This window comes from Parasteatoda tepidariorum, chromosome 7, assembly GCF_982258835.1.
Source record: "Parasteatoda tepidariorum strain Cologne lab strain chromosome 7, Ptep-v5.0, whole genome shotgun sequence".
In the NCBI taxonomy this organism is placed as follows: Eukaryota; Metazoa; Arthropoda; class Arachnida; order Araneae; family Theridiidae; genus Parasteatoda; species Parasteatoda tepidariorum.
In genome coordinates this window covers 12,766,732-12,786,934 of record NC_141761.1, presented here as the reverse complement: position 1 = coordinate 12,786,934, position 20,203 = coordinate 12,766,732, and the positions used below count along the sequence as shown (strand labels likewise).

General features: G+C 26.9%; 1 long non-coding RNA gene across 5 annotated transcripts; it reads right to left on the bottom strand.

Annotated features, from left to right (window-relative positions):
• Nucleotides 1–736: 736 nt before the first annotated feature.
• Nucleotides 737–20,181, bottom strand: LOC122271536 (uncharacterized). Of its 5 annotated transcripts, none has more exons than XR_015435313.1 (7): nt 19,928–20,181; nt 18,493–18,630; nt 14,221–14,324; nt 10,198–10,278; nt 8,213–8,293; nt 2,350–2,458; nt 737–940 (listed from the first exon to the last, which is right to left on the bottom strand). It is a non-coding gene; the product is annotated as an uncharacterized LOC122271536 (long non-coding RNA). The 5 variants fall into 5 exon arrangements; XR_015435312.1 differs by lacking the exons at nt 18,493–18,630; nt 19,928–20,181 and adding exons at nt 7,409–7,536; nt 19,716–19,921; XR_015435314.1 differs by lacking the exon at nt 18,493–18,630 and having other exon boundaries at nt 19,928–20,179.
• Nucleotides 20,182–20,203: the final 22 nt, after the last annotated feature.

Below are 20,203 nucleotides of genomic sequence, written 5' to 3'. Positions count from 1 at the left end.
ATCGTGATAAAAACAGCTAGTTTCAGATAAATATTGCAGAGAGAAATGTGAAAATCATAGATTTTTTTTGTAATTTATAACGACAATTGACATGACAAAGAAAAAATCTCTTTTCAAAAGGTAGAAAATTAAGCACTTTTTACAAACCCAAATAAAAAAAAGCACATTTAAGGGCCTTTAAAAAACGTAAATCAAAAATGAGCACCTTTAAGTACTTTTTAAAAATGCTACGCACCATGTAATAGCACCCTTAATGTCAAAAAATGAAGCTTAGAAACTAATAAAATATTATCTTTAATAATTTTACATGATGCTACATAAGTGAGATTTATAATTAAAGTGCCAGTATATTTTAATATCTGAATTCTAAATTATGCAAATCAAATTCAAATTGCTTGATAAAGAAAAATTATTCTTTTTGTCATCAGTTTTACTACTGATTACTTACTTAATTAATACAATAAAAAATTACTAGTGTGGGGTAGAATTTGTGAAAACTAATATGGAAAAAAAAGCGATGTATGGAAGGAAGAAAACTTTTTGTATACACACGCGCAATTCCAGATATCAACACGAATATCTTTTAATTTAACACAGTTTAACCCAATATACAAAGGTTAGAATAAAAGTTTACATAACATTAGAGAATAGTAAAATATTATAAATATAGAATACTATATTAAATATCCCCATCCAAATTACATGATTTCATACATTGTAAAAAAGTAAACTTCAAGAGTGATTAATTTCACATTTTATTTTTATTACATTGTATCATAATTTACTTAAGAAACAAACATATAAAAACTATACCATACTTTAAATGTAAACTTTAAAACTGTTCTTTGAAAACTAAAATGTTAGTATTTCTTACGACATTTTTTCAACTTTATGTAACAGCTTCTTTACAGTTTCATCCCAATGAGCCTTCACAACAGTACTGAAAAAAAGATTAATATGAGCTTTAAAATATTTTTCAATAGTAATAAATAGGTTTTTTTTTCTTTTGAAAAATCAATGCTTGAAATTAAGATAAACAGATTTGTCAAATTAAGGAAGAAATCAAAAGTTAAAATAATACTTCAAAATCCAACAATAGATGTCCTTCACTTTGTTGTAAAATCAAAGCATTTCTGCAACAACTTATTGTGGGTCAATGGGTGGTGGAGGTCCCTTAATTTTGTGACCAACAGCACAACGGTTTCAATGTGGTAAACAATACACACAATTTTTGCCTTTCAATCCCATACAAGCTTTTAACCATCAACAAGCAACTGTGTGTAGGCCTGCCACCGTCCTTCATAGTTATAGCTCAGTTTGTTTGATCACTCAGACATTGTTGTAAATTTCAGATAATATAAATTAAGACAGATGGATTTTATCAAGAAGCTTAAAAAAAATTATTATGTTTCATCAAAAATATTATCCTAATGAATTTTTACAAATTGAAACATATTGTAAAAATATTCTGTGAAAGATTAGCTAAAATATATAGTTATTTCACATATTAACTTTTTAAAACTGTAATACTGATCATAAAAATGATGATAAATTGAAATGGAGAATTAAAAACAATTTACTATGCTGTATTAAACAAGATAGTCCCCAAAGCCACTTGACACTTGGTTTGTGATGAAATTTAATGCATAATAATCTGAATTGGACATACTGAGTCAAATTTAAACATTACATACTCAAAATAGGAAAAATCACAATGCTATAAATAAAATCTGCCACAAAAAATAATAATAAATAAATAAATAACAGTAGAAAGGAAGAGAGATCAATGCAGTATTTTGGTGTTGTGATACCTGAGTAAGAATAAAAATGGGAAAGAATTTGAGGGGCAAAATGCAGTTGTAACAATCAGTTTACAAATGAGCTACAGTATGTGTAAAAAATAACATCATAAACCAAAAATGCTCACCAGGTTTTGAGACAGTATAGTGATAGGTCACAATATAGAAATCAACTTAAATTTTGATTAAAATTTTGATTGGTTCGAAATTAGCTCTTTAATAATACGATAACAATAATAACAATTTTAAATGATCAAAAAACTGGCAATACCTGAATATTTTGAAAGCTTAAGGCCATACAAAAAAAAATTTCAATTATGAACAACAGTGAGTAGAAATAAACAAACTTATAACTAGAGTGTAAGATTATTTATATGTGGGGACAAACATCCATGAAATGAAAATTATTCACAAAAATAATTTTCTCAGTAAAATAAGGATATGTACTATAAATTCTTTCACTCAAATAGCTTCAATTAAACTTATTTGTTGCCTTAAAATAAGATTTTTCATGAAATATTTAAATAAAAATCAAATTTAAAGGTCTTACTTTTTAAACTTTAAAAGTCATAAGATTTGGAAGTCTAATTCACACACGGGCAGAATCTTGAATTTTCAACAAGAGCAGAATGTTGAATTCATCAAGCATCTAACTAATGCTATTGATTGATCATAAAAATCAAGTTAAAATCTTACATTATTACATACATTAAACAACAAAGTTAAACAGATTTAGAAACTATGTCTGACTAAAACATATGGGAAAAGAATTTGGATATTTAGGAAACTGTATTTATTTTAACATAATAAAACCCTTGATTTATTAAATTTATCAAAATTCAAAGGATTAAATGGGCAGGCCATATTATAAGAATAGAGGATAGCAGGACAACCAAAAAAGTTTTCTGTGCCAGGCCAACAGGTACAAGAAAAAGAGGACGACCAAACCTAAGATTTTTAGACTGCCTTGAAAAGGACCTACAAATTTTAAAGATAATTAACTGGAGAACCTTGGCTGAGGGAAGAATGTCTTGGCATAGGCTTGTTGAGAAGGCCAAGGCCCATCCTGGGCTGTGGTGCAAATGAGAAGAAGAAGTAGAAAACCATTGATAGATTTGATTTTAAAATAAAAGTATCTAATTGTTTCCTAACAAACATTTAATCGGTATTTAAATAAATATAAAAATAATGCAGATTAATCCCAAATACTTCTGCCAGAGCTTTACCTTTAAGTACCTAAATTATTTTAAAATGATTTAGTTTAGTAAAGAAGGTTTGTAAGAAGATATAAAGCTAGTGTAAACATTTTTAACATAATATTATGGTAAAAAGTTCTGCATCACTTTGTGATTAAATGCTGATGCTATACAATAGTAACAAATTTGTAATTTTTAGTTAGAGAATGCAATATGATACAATATATAATGCAAAAAAAAGGTATATGAAATTCATATTTACAGTTAATAAAATATAAAACAATTTAATTTAATATTATAGAAATCTATTAAATTCGTGAATTTAATTCCTATTTAAAGAATGTTAGACATGATTAAGGTCATAACTCTATCTAGTCAGTAAATAAAATAATTTCAAAAAAAGAGGTTATTCATTCACACAATATTTTATTTAAATTAAAACTTAGATATAATGACATATTTCTGAAAGCTTCTTTTATTTGCTGAAAAATAAGCAAATACAATTTTGTGAGAGGAGTTACTTAAATGCCCCTTTTATTGTTAAAATAAAAATAGATTTTAAAGAATAATAATATTCAGTAAATAAAACTAAAATTATAAGTATTTCTATATATTTGTAACATTTCTTGAATTACATAATTTATATTTTTAGGCCACATTATTTAAGCTTTTTGAGAGACTTTTCAAAGCTATTTTTCAACTTTTTAAGGCTAACTGAAATCAAGACATTATACGAAATTCAGTTGGAAGAGTTGCACATTTTCTAAACTTAGATTCAATAATTTTATATACACTCAATATATAATTAAGGATCCAGATCAGATAAGTTAACACAAAGGAATTTTTTAAGTAATATGAAGGAAAAAGAAATCTTAGTTTCATCAAATGAAGAATTTTGTTTTTATAATTATGCAATTTATATTTAGGAGGAGTCATATAATAATGTTTTTTCACTTATAAACCATAAAACAAAGAATTTATTGTAAGAATGCAAAAGCATATGAATTTTTTAATTATATTTTAATGATATGTGAATTTTTAAGGGGGGGAAATGGACTTTTTTCATTCACACCTTTTCAAAGTGTTTTAATTGGTGCCTTTTTATTTTATTTAATCTCTTTTCCTCATAAAAAAAAGTTTTCATCTTTTCTTTCAATTGCATATTTAAAAGGTATTACATTTTATTGAGTAAAGTTTCACTTCTGTTTCCTATCCCCAAACTTAGAGTCAGATAATTAAAGTAAATTTCCAACTAAGCACTAAATATGTTAATTATTTATTGTGAAAACTTTGGTTGCTAAATGTTAAGTTTGCTAGAAATGTTTATTGCAGTTTTTAATAAATTTTTCACATTTGCATAAGTCATTAGAAAAGCGCTGCCTTAGTTTATTTTTTGTTATCGTCTGTTACAATTAATATTATCAAATTGAACATTAAAAACCTGCATAATAAATCACACAGGAATGAATGATTGTATGATTCCATTACTCTTTCTGTACAAGTGAAACATTGTAAATTTTTGACTATAGATTCAAGAATTTTGCACCCAAATCAGCTTAAAAGAAAAAATACTTGTATTGCACATCACTGTTGTTCCCATTTTGCTTTTATTTTATCATTAATAAACTTCTTAAAACTATTTCTTAAAGGAAAAAAAAAACACATTATATCGTTCTAAAACATAACTATGTCAACTCAAATTATTATTTTTCCATGTCTTGTAACTTACATACTTATCACGACTGTGTCACTAATTCTTTCTTTTAATGATAGGGATAAAACTGTGATTATTAGAGAGTTACAAATTTATTATCATAAATTAATGATTTTTACTGATTTTCTTTTAAAAGAAAAAATTTTTTAAAGAAAAATAAACTTCAAGAAGCAATATTTAAAAAAAATTGAGTAAATTATTTATTTAATACATATTTTTAATGAAAACACTAAAATCAATGTATCAGAAATATCTGTAATTAGCATTGGCGACCAGTTTGGTTCTCATAAGGAACTTGTCATTTTGCTGTTCTTCACTACATGGTCTGGTGTTGTGGTAATATAATATTTCAACTATAATTCAATAATTTATCGAGCAAAACTTTAAATAAACCTTTACTGGCCTTTATGGATTCTGTGCCCGGACAGAACACTATGTCCAACGCATACACACATTTCAGTTATATCATTTTATTTCAATTAGTCAATAATTTATTAACAAAAATTTCAAATAGATCTTAGTGGTCTTTATGAATAGTGCATGATGTTTTATTGTGCCCAAAGAAATTCACAGAATATAGCAAAGAGGATGCTTGGAGCTTTCAAAATCCAATTTTAAAAAAAATTGATTACTTGTTATTTTTAAACAATTACAGCAAAAAGTATATAAATCATAACATCTTTCAAGTAGGTAACAAATTAAAGTAAAGAGGAAAGCAAATTAATAAGCAAATTAATAAAAACAGCTAAATATAATTCTTCGCATAGCACTAACATGATATTATTTGCAATGAAATTAGATTTCATGATTTAAAATCAAAATTATTTTTAAAAGAAATAAATATATATATTTTTTATTGTTTAGTTCTTGTAAAGTAAATTTTTTTAAATAAATTTTTATGTTATTCTCAATCATTTTTTTTCTTTTGAGTAAAAGGATAATTGATTACATAATATAAAGACTAACAGAATAAATCACTTGATTTAATTTCATAAGAAAACTGTAAATGTAATTTAAAAGCAACTTTAAGGCACTAGTTTTCATATATGGTTTAAAAAATTCTTTGATGTAATGGTCATAAAATAAGTTAATAGTCTTGATATGAAAATAACTTAAATTCTCTATTAATTACAAAATGTAAACCATTAAAAACTGACTATGTAGCTTTGTTATTGATTACAATAGTTGATATCAACTTGGATAGAGAAAGAAGGAATTTAGAGTAACAAAAGATCTATGTAGATTATATATGAATGTGTTCAGGTATCTGAATTGTTTTCCTCATGCAATAACAGAACATGAGCAAACAATTCAATTTACATCAAAGGAAACCCATAAAATTCTACTTATTTTAATACCAATGTGATGAAAGTTGCAACATTGAGATGTGATATACGATAATCTATGATAGCCAGGATTTATTATCCAGAAAATAATAATGAGAAACAATAAGCTAGTTTTAATACTAGATCTGGTAGGAATATTTTACCCCCATTAAGAGTTAGACAAACAAGAATTTCTTAAAAATAAAATTTTATGCAAAATTTTTTACATGACCATGGTGAACACTTCAAATTAAATCTAGGATATGATATATGACACATTTGAAATAATGAATGTGATGCAAGTGTTTCATACAAAAAAAAATTTAAATTGTCTTTAAAAATAAATTGTTTTGTGGTAAAAAGATAAATTTAATCTTTAAGCTGTTCTTACTTTCATATGTCGTTCTGGTACCATAACAGTTACAGTTCTTCCATTATCATTGGAGAGTAAAAAACTAAAAGTTATGTTTGTTTATATATAAGAACACAAACAATTAAAATCTGTGTCAAGACCATGAAACAAATGCCCATTGAATGGGAGTATAGGGCCATGCGTTCAAGACATAAAAAAGAGACAAATTTAAGAGTGTAGCAACTACAGAGTAATCACCCTTTTAAACAAAGCATTTAAGATCCTACCAAACATTTTATACCACAGACTATTACCATACATTGCAAAAGCCTTCAAAAATTATCAATGGGGATTAAAAAACGAAATATCAAGACCAGATGCACACAATCATACAAATCTGGGGAAAAAAGGAAAGAAATTAATATTTATACATACCATAAATTTTTTGACTTTAAGACAACATATGATGGCATAGAAAGAACAAAATTATATTATGCAATACTCGACTTAGAAATACCCATGAAACTAGAGAAATCTTACTAAGATGACTCTTAATAGAGTTAAATGCAAGGTAAAACTAGACAAAGTAAAACTCATACGAATATCTATAGGAGTGAGATTCCATGTCATTGGAAAAAGTTATTAAAGACTCAGTATAACAGTTTAAATATTAGAATAATTGATTAAATATAGCAATCAAATGTTAATATGGATTAAGAAATCACTTTAAATTAAAAAACTTAAGCATAAATTAAAGACTTATCAATATAAAACTTTAGTAAAACAAATAATTATGTGAGGAAGCGCATTCTGGACTATGAACAAAACAAAGGAAAACAAGTTCTGAGAGAAAAAAAAATATTTGAATAAAAAATATTTGGCACTGTCAAAAAATTAATGTCTGGAGTATAATAACCAAACATTGTGAAAACTAAAAAGGTATATCAATTAAGATAACTTGGACATATTTACAGGTACAATAATTTAAACCTAAAGAAAAAAAAAATGGCAAACGGGCAGACCAAACATGAGGTGACTTGATACAGTTGAAAAAATGTCACATAAAATTGGGATCAACCATTGGAAAACTGTAACAGTAGATCATTCCCAATAAAAGAAACTTAGGGAGAGAGTCTTGGCCTGCAACAAGCTGTAAAAATGCAAAATAAGAAAGAACTATTAATTTTTTTTTAATTCCTATTTTTAAAATTCTAAAAAAAGTTAAAAATAAATCAATAAGGTTAATAATTTTCCTTAGAAAAAAAATTAAAATGAAATATGAAAATTTTTTCAACAGGTAAAATAAAATTTAGTTAATAAGTAATAAGTTAATCAAAAAGAATATTATTTAAAATTATACAGATATCAATGTTTAAAAGAGTCAACTAATAAACATTTCCTCATGGTCGAAATTTATTTTGAAAGAATTTATCTAACAAATAATAAAAAATGCTGAAGGGAACAGTGACATTTTTTATGGTTTGAATTAAGAGAAAAACTAGTTATTTCATGAAACACATTTAAAGAGTGTGTCAAAGTGTGTTTCATGAAAATCAAAATTTTTAACACAATATTTTCTTTTTGAAAAAAAATTCATAAATCATATTTATTACTAATGAATGTGACACTTTTTCATGAATCAGGCTTACTTTCAGTTTGAGAAATAAAACATAATGTGTAACATTTACAATTAATAAAATTTCTTGTATGAAAATAATAATATTGATTAAAGGTTAAAAGAAATACAAAGAAACTTTCTCATTACTGACTTCTTTTTCATTACTGACAGCATATTTCGTTTAGCAGAAGAAGAAAAAAATAATTACTTTTCACATAGCTGAAACAGCAGGTATACAAAAATGATGATGGAGCAGCAGCTGTGGGTTTGACTCCTTATGTTTCCATCGCTAAATAAAAAGAAAACAATTGAGGACAATGACAAATACACAAAATTAGCACTCTATTTCTGATAACTATGAACTACTATTACCATGAGCTAAAAACTACATAAAAATATAGGGGAGAGTCGGGTAGCCCCGCTCACTTAAGGAGTATTGCTTATATTTCTGTATAATACGGAGTAATAATCAACATTTTTGTATGCTTCTATTGTTTTATCATCTAATTAAATAATGCAAAAAGAATAAATCAAAAAAAGAATAGTTAAACTTAAAAAAATAGAAATTTAAAAAAACATGTTTTTCAGCTCTTTTCAAAATGTGTCGGGTAGCCCCGCCCAGTTACAAAAATTGTGTTTTTTGGCTATTTTTTCAGGTGTAAATGAGAATGACCAATATATTGACAATAGATAAACTTCATTTATCATTTTTATCACAAAATTATTTTATTTATTACATATTTATATACTTTTAGTGAATTCTATCATTTAATAACAACAAATGCCATACTTTTTATCATTATTAATATATATTAATATATTATAATATTAATATATATTTATATTAAATATTTAACGAAAATCATTTAATTTAAGTAACAATAATTAATAACAATAGTTGTTTTTCAATATAAACTTATTTGGTTGATCTCTTCTTATAAACTTAATATAAAATACTTCTTATAAAATTACAAATTCACTTTGTATTTTGATTGCATTCAAATGCTTCTGTAGATTGATTCGTTCACAAATAAGTGAGAATAAATAAGTAAGCAAATAGCTTATCATAATATTTATGATTTTGATATTAAATTTAATTTGGATATATCAATTACATTTTTAAAATATTTAATTTTTCATTTTCAAATATATAAATTTATGTTTCATATAATATTAAAACATATATTTGTTGCTAAAAATGCATATAACATTCAAATTTGAAGCAATAAAATTATTAATCTTCGCAACCGTACATTTATCGACGAAATAAAATTGGGCGGTGATATCCGACATTCATGTGAGCGGGGCTACCCGAAATCCAATTTTTTTGTAAATTTGTCATTACTCGAACAATTTTTTACATACAAACTTCTTTCTTTGTGCAAATTAAACTTAAGACTACATACTTTAATGCTGTATGTATAGAAAAAATTATTTTTTTAGTATTAAAATGAAGTTTAATCGAAACATTCAACCAATTTTTCTTAATTTCATGACTACTGTATTCAACATATTTTCAAACTATTGTTTACCATGTTACCAGCTGCATAAATACTTGAAACTTTGAAAATAATCTTTTTTTAATCTAACAATTAATGTCCGATGGCCCATTGACTTGAAAAAATATTCTATACATATGAAATTGACAGTAGGCGGGGGTACCCGCTGGGCGGGGCTACCCGACTCTCCCCTACATGGAGACAATTTCTTAAAATCAAAAAATGGTTTCAAGGGAGAAAAAAAAACTTTTTATTGAAAAGAAGTTAGGTTAAAAGACTTTTATTTTACCTGTTGATACATTCAGCTATCTGTAGAAAAATTAACTAGTGAAATAACAGTAAAATAATGAAATTTAAACCTCTTTCAGAAAAATTTATGTTCTATATTTTAAATATTATAGAGTAACAAGTACAGGAACACTTTTATTACATTCATGATTTAAGTAAAAGTGTAAAAACAATAAAGTAATATATTTATTACTAATAAATGTGACACTTTTTCATGAATCAGGCATACTTTCAGTTTGAGAAACAAAACATAATGTGTAACATTTACAATTAATACAATTTTTTGTATGAAAATAATAATATTTATTAAAGGTTAAAAGAAATACAAAGAAACTTTCTCATTACTGACTTCTTTTTCATTACTGACAGCATATTTCGTTTAGCAGAAGAAAAAAAAAAGAATTACTTTTCACATAGCTGAAACAGCAGGTATACAAAAATGATGATGGAGCAGCAGCTGTGGGTTTGACTCCTTATGTTTCCGTCACTAAATAAAAAGAAAACAATTGAGGACAATGATAAATACACAAAATTAGCACTCTATTTCTGATAACTATGAACTACTATTACCATGAGCTAAAAACTACATAAAAATATACATGGAGACAATTTCTTAACATCAAAAAATGGTTTCAAGGGAGAGAAAAAAACTTTTTATTGAAAAGAAGTTAGGTTAAAAGACTTTTATTTTACCTGTTGATACATTCAGCTATCTGTAGAAAAATTAACTAGTGAAATAACAGTAAAATAATGAAATTTAAACCTCTTTCAGAAAAATTTGTGTTCCATATTTTAAATATTATACAGTAACAAGTACAGGAACACTTTTATTACATTCATGATTTAAGTAAAAGTGTAAAAACAATAAAAACCTATAAGCAAAAACCTTAAAGTTTGTTTTGATTTTAGATTTTTTCTCATTAAACACTGATTACATAATAAAAAATAACAGTCAAGATCAGAGTTTTAAGCATAAAATAGAATCAAGTTTTTCTTAAAATACTCAGTGAGGTGGCAGCTAAGCGTTTTTAGAAACCTCGGTTATCAAAGTTATAATTTATAAGAAAAACTTGAAATTAGTTTAAAATAATCATTTTCATAAGCTACTATTCAAACTATCTACAATTTGATCCTTTTTTTAAGGGACTATTCTTTACAAATCAAAGGTGTAGAAAAATGACGAATGAGAGTTAGCCTAGAATATATTGGAAATTTATGAAAATTAATACATATAAAACATTTATACATATAAAACATAAAAAAACATTATTCGAAAACATTTTTACATATAAAACATTATTCAAAATATTTATGCAAAAATATTTATAGCACAAAGTTGTTGTTGTTTTTTTTCTTAATGTCGGGCACTTGAGGTGTATTGTCCTATTGGCCTCTAATGCTAGAACTGCTACTCTCTTCTTGTTACCCAGTGGGCACTGGTGGCAAAACCACGGCGGTGGAGCAGCGTCGCCCACATCACACAACCACAAACCCATTTATAGGGAGGGCCACATTCACACAATAACACAAAGGAGAAAGGACATAGAACAAACAGAGAGAGAAAGAAACATCCATGCCCTGAGCACAATTCGAACCCACAACCATCGACTCCGCAGTCAGGCACGCTGACCACTCGGCCACCTTGTCGGCTTACGGTATGAAGTAAAGGATAAATAAATGCATTAACATATTTACAATACAGTACCATAATAAAGTTTAACACCGTAAATTTTTTAAAAAATATTTTGGAAGATGTAGAAATAATTAAATAATCTACAATAACTATCTACAAGGATATTTTTTTAAACTTCAAGAAAGATAAAAAAGAATATATAAAGAAGTTCGATATAAATACATAATTCCAGATGTTTTTTTTTTGAAAAAATTAAACCCGTTATTGTCTTCTTATACATAAGGCGTCTTGCAGTCCAATACAACAGTGAAGTAGCTCAAGAAGGTGAGAGGGCACATCATCACAGGAACGAATCACATCACAGGAACGAATGTCAAGAAGAGAGGGGCAATCAAAAAGATGCTCCCCAGTCATAGTCGAAGTGTTACAGAGCACACAAAGAGGTGAATTGACCAGGTTAATCCTAAATTGATGGGCCTGCAAGTAGTCATGCCCAGTAATTATTCTAAGGCAAGCAGCTCCCTCAGCCTTGGGAAGGGAGGGAAAGATGAGAGAGCTGCTGGCCATCAAGAAGGCTAGCCCAGGATTTTCCATCAGCTAAGTCCCCAAGAGCAGATATATTGTTGTGTGTCTGAATTTGCTCTTAAGAAGCCGTCTTGCATTTCTAAGAGGAACTGGATGAGAGGGTGGATGCAATGCCGAAGCCTCTCTAGCTAACATGTCAGCCCGTTCATACCACAATGGCCAGGGATCCACTGAAGGACTACCTCTCTTCCAGAACAAAGAAGAGAGCTGATGCGCTGTTTACACTCAAATTCAAGTTCAGAGGGGTATAAATTATATTCAGAAACGGTCTGAATCGCAGCCTGAGAGTCGACAAAGATAACAATGTTTTGTTCAGATGGTTCACCAATAGCCGTAATAGCCATAAGGATTGCAAACACTTCTCGATCAAAATTATCTGCTCAAGTGTCAAGAGGTTCTCTAAGGCTGAAATATTTGGTGTAAGCACCGGCTCCAGCTCTACCAGTTGAAAAAGTGACGGATCCATCAGTAAAAACCTGCAGCCATTCCTGGCAAGGGTATCGCTCATGTATAGTGGCCAGAGCAATAGGATACAACTCTGTCTGGTGGAAGTCCGATTTTCGGACAGGCTGTACCAAGTCAGACCTAGTAGTGGCATATCTTAGAAGGCCCGTAAAAACAGGCGGCCTATAGATACAAAGTTTGGAGTTGGAGACCTCTAAGATCTCTGCAAGTCTCCGGTACTCAAAAAGAAAAGAATGTTGAGTCTGGTTTGAGGGAGAATATATAATTCCAGATGTAGTTACACATAAATGAATATAATTTCCCTACTAACATAGATATTCCAGTTAAACATATGATACCGAATAGGAGCTTTCAATACTCAGTCATTTTCAATTATTAGGTTTACATCCTCTTACACCTAACTATTATTTGATAGGGAACGTGGTTAATACCTTTTTGAAAGTAAACCTCACATGATTAGCAGGAGAAAAAAGCTATGCCTACCTGTAAGCCATGAGGATCTATGGAGTTGATTATTCACAATTGATCAGCTATCAAGTGTCTGAATAAATGATTCATTTATAGGAACACCTCAAAGATTATACTTCTGTTCACTTTTTTACCCCAGCTGTGTTAAATACTGTCTTCAAATTGATAAGAAAATTAAAGAAATTTTCAATGGGTAAGAAGCATTGAGAGCATTAAAGATGTTATTTCAACTTGAGGGGTCTCCTAACCTGTGTGGTCCAGATTAAAAGATTAAAAGATCTCGTTGTCCGAATTATATCACAACAACAGTATCATTTTCTCTCCTTTCTTTACAAAGATAAGGCAAAGTGACAGGAGAAAAATTGCTTCTTCCGTAGTGAAATAGTTTAAGAATATTTTTAGTTATGGATAAGGCAAAAAAAATTTACATGCCTCAAAAATGGTGAAAAGTTGTGCTTTTTTTCCTTGCAATTTAAAGCAAAAAGTTTTTTTTTTTTTTCAAATATAGAAAAAGTAGTGTCCGGTTTGAGGAGATAGAAATAACATTTCAGGGCCAAAATGACTGTCCCCTTTGTAGAGTATGTACATAACGGTTTCTTCATAGAAGATTCCCTGAGAATTAAAAATATGTCCTTATTGAGAGGCGTCTGTTTTGAAGAAGTGTCCATAACAGGAGGTTTCACTGTATTTGGAAGTTTCGGTTTTCTTTAGGCAAGCAATAAATTTTCAACAGCTGTTACAGATTGTAGTTCATTTTCTGAAAATTCCTGAGAATACAAAAAGCTCCTGATTGGTTTAAAGATTTTCAGGCCTTCTGCAAATGTTTGCTCTAATTGTTTGTGTTCACTCTTCATTGGTATTATATTGCAACTACTTTTTGATCCAACAAGTTTCAATGTTTTTATCAACTGATGCATAACCACAAAATTATTGTTTGAGGTGTTCTACACAAACTGTACATAATCCACATTTTTTTTTTTCATTATTAGCATCACCATTCAAAAGATACTGTTCTGCTTCCTCAAAGCAAATTACAAACAAGTAATTTGTTTTGATAACTTAATTTTAATAACAAAATAAAATATTATTAGCAAATTACATAGAAATGATAAATAAAAAATTACAAAAGATATTTAAAAGAAAACTAAGATATTGGTAAAAAACTCACATTTAAAATAAAATATCCTTTTATACTTTTAGTTTAAGATAAATCATAATACAAGGCAAAACAATATTAAATATTTTCCCTATTTTAAACAAATTTATAAAAAAATTTACCTCTGCTCAATAACAAATTGAACATCAGAGAATGCTTTGAGTATGAAAAGGAGAGTCAATTTTATGGCATCAGATGTAGTATTATTAAGAGTAGCAGCTCAAAACTGAAATTGAAAAATTTTGAGTGTTAAACATACTTTTAAATGATACATTAGTGATTACTTTCTAAAAAAATGTACAAAACAGTACAATGTACAAGAAAGAAAGCTTATGTAAGGAGCATAAGTATTTCTTGATTGTAGACAATTCTTTTTATTGAAATATCATCTTTATTGAATATCATCTTAAAGTAAAAATGAATAGAAAGAATGATAAGAAAATTACAAGCCATATTATTTCAAAAAATAAAAATACCTTCATTTAAAAAACTTTGACACAGACTTCGATCTTTATTGAGTAAGCGCACATATCTCAACAAATCTATTTGTTATTATTTTTTTAGCACAATGATATGTGTTAACCCTGAATTTAAATGTTACAAAACGTTATAATTAGGCAAGAGTCAAAACTTTTTTGGACACAGATTTAATATTGCCAATGCTTTAATATAGTTAAAACATAAATCTTGAAACAGATTCTATATTATAAGGTAAGATTGAAAGTTTACAAATCTTTTTAGCATTTTATGATTAAAGAAAAATTGGTAGAGATTTAAGTTGCCTTTTTGAAATAAAATAATTTTAAATACACTCATTATTAATTTTCTGCAATAAATAAGTACACCAATGTGTTTCAAATTGTTACTATACATTTTTAGATGTCTTGAAAGTTATGTTTAATATCATCAATGATTCATTATTTCATTTGATTGTCAAAAGAAAAGTTCAAAGTATGAAAATAATTAGCAACCCAAAATTACCTCAAAAATTACAAACCATTATAAGTAATTTTAATTTAAAATGACAGCCTTTCCATGTTTAAAAAGTACTAGTACATAAAAAAAAGATTGCAAGACAAAAATAAAATATTGCAATATTTTCAGCAAATATATAACATCAAATCTGTTATTTTTACTAAATTATATACCTGAATAAAATAAAATGATCCAAAAATAATGAATGGTGAATACCAAAATGAGAATCATGAAGTTTCATTCAGGTTATAATTTATATATTAAAGCAATATTATTTATTTTTTATAATAAGCTGCATTTTTTATTACTGCAAATACTTCACATTTTTACAATTGCAAAGTTAGTTGGCAAATAAAAATTTATTACATATAATTTATTCATTCCCTGTAAGGTGGTCAAAATTTACAGTAGACCCCTTCCTCAAAGTTCAAAAATTCTAATTTTCGTAATTGTAGAAGTTTTGAAGACCATTCATACAAAGTTGCTGTTTTTATTTTTAAAAAAAATTCAAAAAACTTATTAACAGAAACTACATTTTTCAAAAGAAATTTTGATCAGACCTTAAGTAGACATAACCCCTTGAGTACAGCTATAACTCAAACAACCAGTTTAGGAGCACATTTGATAATTATCCAATATAACTGCTAGAAATTTCATGCAAAACAATTTATTGCATACCAGTAATTCACATAAAAAAATTCATGGTCTACTTCTAAAATTTTACGGAAATTGTGGAAACAGAGATTTAAATTTAATTCCATATTCTTGCCATATTTTTGTATTGGATTTTTAAATATAATTTTTAATTTTTCGAAAATTATGTCTAAATTTTCACAAAATAGGTACCTCTCAGAAAAACCTAGACAGACCCCTGGCTATTTATTAGCTTATTTTAATACTATTTATGAAAAGAAATGACCATGATCAAGAATTACCCCAGTGATCAATAATTACCCCATCTGTAGGGGGCAACATTTGATATAATTTCCTATAATAAATTAGAATGTTTACAGTAGATGTGAAACAATTAAACTAGAGCTTACGCTATTTTCATATCAAAGAAAAAGAAAGTAACTCAAAACATTTATTATTAAGAGAAGGAGGGAGATCTTTGCAGAAATGTGCACTTTTTGAAACCCATCTTTGAAATGGAAAATACAGAAAGCAGTTTAAAAGATACATATATTTTGTTGGATTAAACAAAAAACTATTATTAAGCAAATGTAGTTATACCTTAGTAAAGTGTACAAGCATTCTTGTCCATGTCTCTAATTTAGAAAAAAATAATATTTTTAAAAAAAAACTTAGGTTATCATTATTTACCCCAGAAACAGAGTGATCGTGAATTACCCCAGGTCACCCTACTATTAAGCATTTTCTTTCTTTTTTTTAAAATTTTATCTACCACTTAATAGTTGAAATTAAAATCTGCCAGAATCATCATAAATGTAGCTGCTTACTTTCATATTTATAATAAATTTAAGTGTTAATACTTTCTGTACTTAATTAATTGACTAAGATATATGTTCAAACACTTTAAGTCACAACCAAAGAGTCAATTCAATCTACCTACACTTATCTACTGACATATACTGCCTACAGATCAGGGTTCGTGATTTTTTTGATTTTTTTAAAAAAAATCAAAAAAATCGGATTATTTTGATTTAAATCGGATTTTTTTGATTTAAATCAGATTTTTTTGATTTTTATTCAAATACACTATAAGAGCTTTAATTTATGATTAAAAAAACTTTATAAATGTTTAATCAAAATTAAATTAATATTAAAACTATATCATAACAACATTTTAGAAGCTCTAACTTATTAAAATAATTTTTCATTATAATGCATAGCGACCATTTTAATACAAAGGCATGATTGAAATTAAAAGACAAGATAAAAAAGATAATTTAAAGAATACTACTTTAACTAGTAACACAAAGTTTCAATTAGCACACCATAATTTTAATTTAAAATTGTGATCTCTTTCTTTTTTCTCTTGATTTATAAAATGGCAAAATAAATGCAACAGATTGTGTTTATAAATGTTGTCATTCATCAAAAAATAAATATTCAATCTATATATTTTTATGTTAAAATATTCATTTTTAATCCTATATAAAAATACATAAGTTAAGCTAAATAACATTTTTAAAAAATCTATGTACTCATTGAAAATTTTTTTCACAAAAGAAAATCTGATAATTTCAAAGATACCGTGAACATATTTTGAGAAAAAAAAATACCAGTGAATAATCCTTCTGCTTCAAATAGACTTTGAAAGGGAAGAATGACACTATATCAGGAAAAAATATCTGAACTCAGCTTTTTTTTTTCTTTCTATTTTTGGCATATTAAGGTAATTTCTTTTTAATATAGCCTCAAGCTTTAGAAATATAGAAATTTCCATCAATAAACTATAATGTAGATTAGAATTCCATGCTTTTTTAATCAAATGGTAGAATTTTAATTAACATTTGCTTTTTTTCTTTTTGAAAAAAAATCATGTTTATTTACTTTCTATAGCTATGCAAGTCTATATTAAGACAGCATTAAATATTTACTTTAATCTGTACTTTCAATGTTAAGAATCAAAAGATTTTTAAGCATGTAATTTCAAATGTGTTTAACACACACCAAGAAAGAAAGTAATTTCGTTAACTAAAATTAATTTAATGCAGCAATTTATTTAAAGTAAATTTTAAAACTAAGAAAAGAAAATAATAAAAGTATCAATAATTTAAAGCACTGTTTTTTAACTTTTAAAATCAATATAATATATATATAAAAATCAATTGATTTAAATCAATGATTTTTTTAAAAAAATCATTTGATTTTAATCATGATTTAAATCGTGATTTAAATCAAGCTGATTTAAATCAACGAACCCTGCTACAGATACAACAAAAATACATATAAATGTTAATTTATTGAGTCGTATTTCATGAAATGGTATATGGTAGTCTCAAGACTATGTTTCTACCTGATCAGTTTAATCCTGTCATTACAATACAGAAGTAAACTAGGTTATGATAGCCAAGATTTGCACAAACACTAAACATGTGATTTGGAAAAATATGGAACAAAGGACAGAAATAACTTTAAACTAATATAGGTACTTTTTCATTTTGCCAACACGAGTAATTTTGGCTAATTTACCTATTATTTGTTCTTTTTTTTTAAAAAAAAAGTCACTTATAAATAATAAAAAAACAGTTGAATTTACTTGCACTCATTAAGTTTCAATTAGTAACTTTATTGCCTGTGCCGGCAAAATGGAAAATTACCCTAATTTATTTAACAACTAACTGAAATCAAAAAACCAATAACACAAAAAATATATTCCAAAATTCCATGAAGTTAAGAACAAAGCAAAAAATTAAAAACAAGAAAAGCAAATAGCTAGAAGACCAAATTACACAATTCTTGCTCATCTTAAGCATCTATGAGGGCTTGTCAGGCCACGAACACTTCTTTAGGACATCTGTGTCAAAAGGCTAAGCAATACTAGTTTCTCAAGACAGTGTTCAGTCGAAAACAGCTTCTATTGTTATGAGCTGCAACAAAATTCGGTGTTTGAAATCGTGAGTGAGGGACAGTTAAAGCAGAGACAGATATTGCACATTTTTGTCTCACATTTTCTGCAGATTGGAACAGAGTCTTATCGATATTGGCTCTCATTGCTACCGTGTTACTAACAATATTAAAACTGAAATGAATTATTAAAAAATTATCATTAGCCACCTTTCATTTAATTTTTGTCGTCTCTAGGATATTTTTATTATGTTTTTAAATTTTATTTTTTCTACTTTTTTCGATTAATTGCTACTTGTAATGACACTTTTCATAAAGAATAATTGAATTAATTATTTAAAAAAATTAAATTAAATTAAATTGTCTGGGTCATCTTTCTGACTTTATTGCTTTATTATTCTTTGGTTACAAGTTTGTTTACCTGAATTCTTACTAATGAAACCTTTCTTTGTCTAACTTTTATTAGTAACATTTTAAAATTATGATTACAAAGTTTCACCAAGATAACAAAAAATTTGGTTTTTCATTTTAAGCTTAAAAAATGCTCTTTTTTTTTAACACCATTAAATGTATGTAAAATTTTAACGTTTCAGAAGGTATTTATTATTTAATAAAAATCAAATTTATTTTAAAATATATGTGCATGTTTTTTTTAAATTATTTAAAAAAATCTGTTTATCAGTGCTTTTTTAATAATAGAATATCTTTTTGTATAAGAGTTCTAATCAATTTCATGGGGAAAAATACTGCTTATTAAATTGTGGAACATGCTTGAAAATCCAATAATCAGGATTACCTGTAAAGAGAAGGGTAATAACAAAAAATTTAAAAAATAGCGAAGCTTTTTCTATTTTAAGGTAAGTAATTGAGTGGTAAGATAAGTAATTTTAAGGTAACTAATTGAGTACGCAAAATTAAAGTTTCTAATAATATGTACACTTTGGCTACGAATAATTGAATCAAAGATTTGATATAAAAAGGGATATTTCTGTATCATGATCTGTAGTGTCAACTACTATTATCGCCAAGGTGCCAAAGAGATTTTAAAATTGAAATTAAAAAAAAAAAAACATGTAGATGTTTGCTCGGAGGTAGCTACGAGTTATACCTTTTGAGTTGGTCCCTTTTTGTGATGTTTCTTTTTAGTTTCTCAGAAGTTTCCAGGACTTGGGGATTATTCTGCCACTGATCACGATACGGAAATCTCCCCGAAACAAACAACTTTATATACAAATTTAATTTATGACTTATTTAATTATATACTTTATTAATTAATGATATAATAACTTTATATACTATATAAAAACTATATTTTTATACATTCATTAGAGTTACTACTGTAACTGTCAATGCAATTTCTTACAGTTCAACTCGAATGTATTATATTATTTAAAAAAATTTGCACTTGCATATTAGAAAAAAGATATATATCTTTTCAATGCTATAATGTAAAATTAGCTTTTTGTACACAAGTATTTGTTTACTCCAATTTCTTCCTTTTTTGAAATTAGTTACTAAGCGCCCTTTTCCATGTTTTCATCTAACTCTCTATGATATTTGAATTTTAAAAAACTATAATAGCCTTTGCAGACAAGT